At 40.3% G+C, this 8,927-nt stretch overlaps 1 non-coding gene across 1 annotated transcript; it reads right to left on the bottom strand.

Moving 5' to 3' along the window:
* Positions 1-1,252: 1,252 nt before the first annotated feature.
* Positions 1,253-1,358, bottom strand: LOC148715091 (small nucleolar RNA R71). Its single transcript, XR_016397659.1, has one exon. It is a non-coding gene; the product is annotated as a small nucleolar RNA R71 (small nucleolar RNA).
* Positions 1,359-8,927: the final 7,569 nt, after the last annotated feature.

Here is an 8,927-nt window from a genome sequence, read left to right on the forward strand (position 1 = left end):
TATTGTTACTTTTTTTATCTTTTTTTTTCTCTTCTACTAATTTTTTTAAAATTTTCGTTTGATCTTATTTGATCAGGAATCGAAGGAAAAATCTGGGATGATCAAAAAGAGAACTGCTGGAAAAGGAATGCTTTAGAGGTTTGCCTAAAAAAAAAATAAATTGCTGGAGAAATTCCCTTTGGTAACCTCTAAACCTTTCTTATTTAAATTAAGTATTAGCTTGAAATTTTGTGGTGATTGTTTGATTTTAATTTCAGCAAAAGTGTGAATGCATGCCTGATACACATACACCAATTAATTTGCACTTAGTAAGGGCAATCACCCCAACAAGATAGAGCCGGATTTCATCACCGGACTCTTGCCCAACTTAGGTGAACTCAATCTCACATAGTGTCACTTTAATTAAAATCAATTAGACGTTGGCTCCTAGGGACATTCGAGCTCAATAGGATGAAGATCACCGAAAGTTGCACCAATTTCGCTCTGTGGCTTAGTTGATGTCTAGGCAAGCTTTGTCCCTATAAGGGAGACAGTTCATCTGTTCGAGGCAAGTGGGTTTTAAGTGGGACCTTTGCGAACGCATCGTGACCCCTCCACTTACCTGGGAGCTTACCTGGTCAACTCGGTTCATTAGACCGGATTGGAGGCTTAGGTGCCCTCTTCAAACCAGTTAGGAGCTGTCTAGTGATTTTAGGACAAAGACTAGGATTGATATGCTTTTCTCTTTTATTGCATGCTTAATTGATCGAGTACTAGTGTATGCACGGTAGTCGTTCTAGAGTACAAAACCTATTACCTTTTGACCCTAAAATAGAACGAACCCTTAGGAACATTCGAGCTAAGATCAAAACATTAGGATCATCCCCACCTCTTAAGATGGCTGAAGAACAACCCAAACTCCTGAGGAAGTACTTTACTCCCACTATTTACACTTCTCCATCTTGCATTCGATTACCTGAGGTAGCAGCTGTACAATATGAAATAAAGTCTAGTGTGATCCAAATGCTCCCATCTTTTTATGGGCTCACCAACGAAGACCCATACAAACATTTAGATGAATTTCTTGAGATCTGCACCACTGTCAAGATTCAGAACTTCACTGATGATGCTCTGAAACTTAGGTTATTCCCCTTCTCCCTTAAAGATAGAGCCAAACAATGGCTGAATTCTTTAGAAGCTAACTCAATTCGTTCTTGGGATCAAATGCAACAAGAATTTCTTAAAAAATACTTTCCTATAGGAAGAACGAACCAGTTTAGACGTGCCATTACAAGCTTCTCCCAAACCGAGGGAGAAGAATTTCATGAAACTTGGGAGAGATTTCGGGACCTAATCCGTAAATGCCCTCATCATCAAACACCTAAGTGGCAGCTAGTGCAATGTTTCTATGACGGTTTGACGGAATGAAACCGTCAGATGATCGATGCTGCATGCGGGGGGACTTTCATGCTTCGAAATGAGCATAAAGCATGGCAACTATTTGAAAATCTTAATGAAAACTCCCTCCACCATGCTTCATGTTCTCGTCAAGCATCCCCGAATTTTCAAAGAAAAGGGGTCATTTGTGAAATAAGTCATTCTATGGACCTGTCTAGCAAGGTAGATGCATTGTCCCATAAGATTGACCAACTAATGATAGGAGGACATGTCGTTAGCTCTTCCCAAGCACAAGTGTGTGCTATCTGTTTTAGCCCATCGCATCCTATTCATGAGTGCCCCTCAGCACCCCAATATCTCGAACTCGTGCAAGAACACATCAATGCTGCCCAAACACAGCCCAGACCGGGTAATGATCCATTTTCCAATACATATAATCCGGGATGGCGGAATCATCCAAATTTTTCTTGGAGGCAGCAAGCTTCTAATACCTCCCAACCCTTCTCCCAAAATTTTCAAAACCCTCAAAATTTTCATCCCTACCATCCCTCAACTCAATTTCAGCATCCTCCTCCTCCAACCCAAAGAAATACAGCCTTTGAGGAGAAGGTGTTGACTGCCCTTCAAAGTTTGGAGGCAAACACACAACTATTGCACTCTCACACGCAATCAATTGCTAAGCTAGAATCCCAAATGGGTCAACTAGCTAATGCATTAAACAAGCGAGAGGAAGGTAAGCTTCCAAGTCAACCAATGAGTAATCCTAGGGGACAATACGTGGCTCAAGAAACTCGACTAAATCATGAGCAAGCCAATGCTTTGACTACCCTAAGGAGTGGACGTATAATAGATAATAAGGTTGGGGAGGGTAACAATAAGGAAGTAGAAGAAGAAGAGAAGAATGTATCACATGAAAACCCAAAAACTTCTTCAGCTAGTCCACCATCTGCCACAACCCACATTCCAAAGGCTCCATTTCCTGAAGCACTTAATGCACCCTCTCCCTTTGGCAAGAAGGAAACTTCATTAGAAGAGATGATGGAGGTCTTCAAACAAGTTAAAATCAACCTCCCACTCCTTGATGCCATCAAACAAGTTCCCTCCTATGCCAAATTTCTCAAAGACCTTTGCACCCAAAAGCGGAAAACTAGGACACATGTGCCTAAAAAGGTCCTCCTAACTGAGCAGGTAAGTTCCATTCTCCAACACAACACCCCTCCAAAATTCAAAGACCCTGGTGCTCCCACTATTTCTTGTGTCATAGGAATAACTCCATCGACCGAGCACTTTTAGATCTAGGGGCAAGTGTGAATCTTCTACCCTATTCAGTCTATGAAAAATTTGGGTTGGGTGAATTGAAACCTACCTTGGTATCTTTACAATTGGCTGATCGATCGGTGAAGATGCCAAGGGGGATGATTGAAGATGTTCTTATCAAGGTAGACAAATTCTATTTTCCAGTAGACTTTATCGTCCTTGACATGGAACATGTGCCCAACCTTAAAAAACAAATCCCTGTCATTCTTGGTCGTCCCTTTTTAGCGACAGCCAATGCATGTATTAACTGTAGAACTGGGGCAATGGATATATCATTTGGGAACATGAAAATTAAGTTGAATGTGTTTCATGCCGCTGACCAACATGTGAGGAAAGACGGGTGTTGCCTAATTGATGAAATGGATGATCTTGTAGAGGAAGCCCTTCCCTATATCTTAGCAGATGACCCCATAGAGGCATGCTTAGCCCATTTTGACATTGACAACTTTGACTTAGACAAGGCCATAGAAGAAGTCAACATCTTACTCGACAATCAATCTCCCATGAGTTCCCTTCCTTGGAAGATCCGACCTGAACCTCGTCCCCCCATTGCTAGCGCACCACTTTGTCCTTCCATTGATTCTCCACCTAAACTCGAGTTGAAGCCACTTCCGACAACTCTTAAGTATGCTTTTCTAGGACCAGAAGATACTCTCCCTGTAATCATCGCGGCCAACTTATCTATGGAACAGGAAGTTAAACTTTTAAGGGTGCTAGAAGAGAATAAACATGCCATAGGATGGTCTGTAGCCGATTTGAAAGGGGTTGACCCCTCTGTTTGCATGCATCAAATTCATCTCGAAGATGATGCAAAGCCCCCCCGAGAAATGCAAAGAAGACTCAATCCTAATATGAAGGAGGTAGTCAAGAAAGAAGTGGTGAAGTTATTAGATGCCGGAATCATTTATCCAATTTCTGATAGTAAGTGGGTGAGTCCGACACAAGTGGTACCCAAGAAATCAGGTATCACTGTGGTTGAAAATACGAAAGAAGAATTGATACAAACACGCACAACCACGGGTTGGCGCGTGTGTATTGACTACAGAAAACTTAATTCGATGACTAGGAAAGACCATTTCCCTCTACCTTTCATAGATCAAATTTTGGAACGGTTGGCTAGTCAAGGTTTTTACTGTTTCTTAGATGGTTATTCTGGATATAATCAAGTACCTGTTTACCCGGATGATCAAGAGAAAACCACCTTTACTTGCCCATTTGGGACATTTGCATATAGGAGGATGCCTTTTGGACTATGCAATGCACCCGCAACCTTTCAATGATGCATGATGGCCATTTTTTCAGATATGGTGGAAAACTTTCTAGAAGTGTTCATTGATGATTTCTCAGTTTTTGGCCTATCTTTTGATGATTGTCTGAACAATTTGACCTTAGTTTTGAAAAGATGTAAGGAGACCAACCTAGTATTAAGTTGGAAAAAGAGCCATTTCATGGTTCAAGAAGGCATAGTTTTAGGACACGTCGTGTCCAAGAGGGGCATTGAAGTAGATAAAGCCAAAGTCGATCTTATTTCCAATCTCCCTCCACCCAAAACTGTGAAACAAATCCGATCATTCCTTGGCCATGCTGGTTTCTACCGTCGCTTCATTCAGGATTTCAGTAAGATTTCCAAACCCTTATGCAATCTTCTTGCCAAGGACACTCCCTTTGTCTTTGATAAAGCATGCGAGGAGGTATTTGAAAATCTTCGCTCGAAATTGACCACTGCACCTATCATACGACCCCCTAATTGGACCCTTCCATTTGAATTAATGTGCGACGCATCCGACTATGCCATTGGGGCAGTTCTAGGGCAACGGCTAGATAAAGTACCTCATGTCATCTATTATGCTAGTAAAGCACTCTCAGATGCACAATTGAACTACACCACCACTGAGAAAGAGTTACTAGCTGTAGTATTTGCGCTAGACAAGTTTCGATCTTACCTTTTAGGATCCAAGGTTACCGTATTCACTGATCATGCTGCCCTTCGACACCTTCTTGCAAAGAAGGACACCAAACCCCGTCTGATTCGATGGATTCTTTTACTACAAGAATTTGATCTAGAAATTCGTGACAAGAAAGGAACTACAAATGTCGTAGCAGACCACTTATCTAGGATTCTTCTTGAACCCTCTAAGAATACCTCACCCTTACATGATGCTTTCCCGGATGAACAATTATTTGGGGTACAAGGAATGAAAATGCCATGGTTTGCAAACATAGTAAATTACCTTGCCATAGGACGAATTCCTGATGAGTGGTCAACTCAAGACAAGAACCGATTCTTTTCACAAGTAAAGTTCTATTATTGGGATGATCCCGATCTATTCAAGTATTGTCCCGATCAAGTAATCCGTCGATGTGTCCCCGAATGCGAATTTCAAAGTATTCTTTCATTCTGCCATTCACAAGCTTGTGGGGGACATTTTGGGGATAGAAAAACTGCAGCAAAAGTTTTACAGAGTGGATTTTATTGGCCCACTCTTTTCAAAGATGCCCATAACTTTTGCCAAACTTGTGAACGGTGCCAACGGATGGGTACCATCTCCCGTAGAGATATGATGCCTCTCAATCCTATTTTAATTGTAGAAATATTTGATGTCTGGGGTATTGACTTTATGGGCCCTTTCCCACCATCCTTTGGTTTCGAATATATTCTTGTAGGGGTTGATTATGTTTCAAAATGGGTAAAAGCTGTCGCCACTAAAACTAATGACCACAAGGTTGTGATTAAATTTTTACATGAAAACATCTTTTGTCGTTTTGGCACACCCCGAGCCATCATCAGTGATGGAGGATCTCATTTTTGCAACCGGTCTTTCGAGGCTTTGGCTCGCAAATATAACATCACCCACAAAGTTGCTACCCCATATCATCTCCAAACGAGTGGACAAGTCGAGGTGTCCAATAGGGAGTTAAAACACATCTTAGAGAAAACGGTATGTCCCGATAGGAAAGATTGGTCTCAAAGGATAAATGATGCACTCTGGGCCTATTGTACTGCCTACAAAACTCCTATTGGCATGTCTCCCTACCGATTAGTTTTTGGAAAAGCTTGTCACTTACCGGTAGAACTTGAACATAGAGCTTTTTGGGCTATCAAAAAGTTTAACTTAGATATGGCAGTAGCTGGTCCTCACCGAAAACTCCAACTAAGTGAACTTGAAGAATTGCGCAATGAGGCTTATGAAAATGCTAAAATTTATAAAGCAAGGACTAAGGCTTTTCATGATAAAAATATTAACCGTAAGTCCTTCGAACCTGGTCAAAAGGTTTGGTTGTTCAATTCAAAGTTGCGACTCTTCCCAGGTAAACTTCGCTCTAGGTGGGATGGACCATTCGTAGTGAAAAAGGTTTTTCCTTATGGTGCAGTAGAGATCCAACACCTCAATGGTGGACATATTTTAAAAGTCAATGGTCAAAGGTTAAAACCTTATGTGGACTGTGTTACCGATGGGCAATTGATCGAATCCCACAATTTGACGAACCCTATTTATCAAAATAATTAAGGATGCACCGTGTCTGGCTGAAGACAATAAACTTAGCGCTTGTTGGGAGGCAACCCAATTCTCTTAGATTTCTTTAATATTGAGGACAATGTTAGGTTTAGGTTTGGGGGTATTTTTAAGTATTTTTTTTATTTTTGTTTTGTTTGCATCTCTTGCATTCGTTTTCACTTCATAATGTGAGGTTTATCAAAAGAAATAAAAAAATAAAAAAATAAAAATATTTTTTTTAAAAAAAAATGTGTTCATTTTCATTTTGTATAAAATAATAATAATAAAAAAATTAAAAAAAAGTTTTTTTTAAAAAAAAATCTCATTTCTATACATTAATGCGAGAATGCTAAACACACAAGGTATATAAAATCTAAAAAGCCCAATGACTAGTCGGAAGTAATACAAATTTAAGTTCTTTTCATTAAGTCTCTCTTAGGGAGTTGTAAGCTAATTAATACTTCGAAATTTCACTACATACTGGCCGACACTTCTAAGGTCTAGGCTCGACATTATATTGATAGTATAGTAGCAACCTTGGACCCTGATGAATCATACTTATTTAATCCAAAAAAAAAAAATCATCAATAATAATGGATTTAGTCAGGAACATCGAAAAGGGCTACCTATTGTCAAAGGTCAAGTGGGCTTGTGATGAGAACTCCGAGCATAAGTCCGTAGGGGAGTATTGATGCCCGACACCTTATGCCAACTGGTGTGAGAGTTGTCGACTGATTGCTCGTTACACAGAGAAATCACCACAAGAGTAAAAGTGCACAATATATATATATATATATAAAAACTCTGTATTGACCTTGAAAAAGACAATAGTGTGAAAGCCGTTGTTGTAAAAATTCGAGTAAACTGGAATATTACAGATAAAGCCCGTGAGGTACTAAAGTAAATATCCACAACTCTCAAAATCCTGCAGATAAAATAATTTTGAATCAGTGAACAGGTCCTTTCGACCAATCCTTGGAAACTACTAGTCTTTGCAATATTTTGTTGATCCGAACCCTTAGCTTGTGTACGGTCCAGATTTCACCGAGCACTCCAGTATAAATAAGTCTTACAACTCCCTGACGGAAACTTAATGACTTCAACTTGAATTGCATCTTGACCTAGGATTTGGGCTGATTTAGTAAATAAAACCGTGTGTGCTTTGAAATTTTCATCATTCATGTATCTTAAATTAGATTTTAATTAAAAAAAAGAGAGAGTTTTTGAAATTCTTTACTAGCATGCATTTGGAATTCGATTTTCACTTCATAGATCAATCGATCTATAAAAAAAAAAAATAATTTACTGAAGTTTGTGGGTATCTTCACTAAAAATCCTCACGAGACTATAACTCGTCCACTAGGGTAACCTAGGGGTTTAAAGCCTTGTTGCATATGGTAAATGCAATCGCGATGCCTGCGAAAGTGAGTTAGAGTTTTTCTTTTCTAATTTTATTTTGCTCGAGGACTAGCAAAATATAGGTTTGGGGGTGTGATAAGTGCTTAATAATCTATAATTTAGTTATCTTTCCATAGCACTTATCAATGTTTTTAAACTGATAAATATATATTTTACCGTAAAATTAAATAAACATTGAAATGAATTTAAAATATGGTAAGAGGTAAATAATTCTTTTCTCAAGACAGACTCTAAACTTGTCTCTCTCCTAGTTATAATCTTTCATGAAAACATATAAGGAGGAGATTGTGTTGACCCGGTTTAGTAACCTGATGGAGTTGTAATCAAGCTAAGGCTATGATTAAATAGGTTTTGGTCCTGATTAGATTGAAAGTTATAATTGTGTGAAAAATATTTGATTAACCCTTGTTATTAGGTCACGGTCCGGTTTTTAGTCTGGTCTGGTCCAGTTCGATCTGAAGCAGCTCAGCAAGAATTAAATTTAAATAACATTGGGCTCGAGAATAATTTCAAGCAAATCAACGATCATGACCCACCTCAAATCCAAAGCCAATTCCCAACCAATTCCTTACCTGCCTTCATATAAAATTTATAATTTTAAAACAAAAATAATAATAATAATAATAATTGAATATCCATGATTCACTGTTCATATGAACAGTGTCCCATGAAAACACTGTTCATATGAACAGTGTTACAAAAATAATAATAATAATAATGTAAACAAAAAGCCACTGTTCATCTTCTTCCCCGCAGTGCATCCCGACCGTCCACGGCTCCTCCCGTCGAGCTCGCCAGCCAGATCCACAACCCGATCCTCCCTCAGCCGCGTGCCAAACCCAAGAGGAAAATCAGCCGGGCGTCTTCCGCATCCAACTGTGGCATCATCTTCATCCCGGATGTTCCGCCAGCGACCACTCCTCCGCTGCAATCAACGAGCCGCTCCAACCGCCAGCGACCACTCCTCCGATCAACCCGTTCCAGCCTGAGAGATCTTCCACAAAATCTTCCACGCGGTGCAGCTCTCTTCCCAATTCCTCCGCCTTCTCATCCGCAGCTGAGATCCTGCTCTTCCGCATCAGTCCTTTCCAAGCGGCAGCCAACATTTCCGGATTCATCTCCTTCCCAGCAGCCGGTAACGCAGCTCCTCCCGGATCGGCATCCGTCTCTAGCTCCGTTCCCGTCTTCTCCGAGATCCCAGACTCCCATGATTCAGCCACCCAGCCAGCTTCTTCCGGATTAGCGCCTCCATCCCACGGTCAGCTCCAGCCGATCCCATGGATTCCGTCCCAACGATCACGCACGCATTCTTCCTCC

Source organism: Phoenix dactylifera, chromosome 10 (genome assembly GCF_051530095.1).
Source record: "Phoenix dactylifera cultivar Ajwa chromosome 10, Ajwa_hap1_PhDact_Kaust_v1.1, whole genome shotgun sequence".
NCBI classification, from domain to species: domain Eukaryota; kingdom Viridiplantae; phylum Streptophyta; class Magnoliopsida; order Arecales; family Arecaceae; genus Phoenix; species Phoenix dactylifera.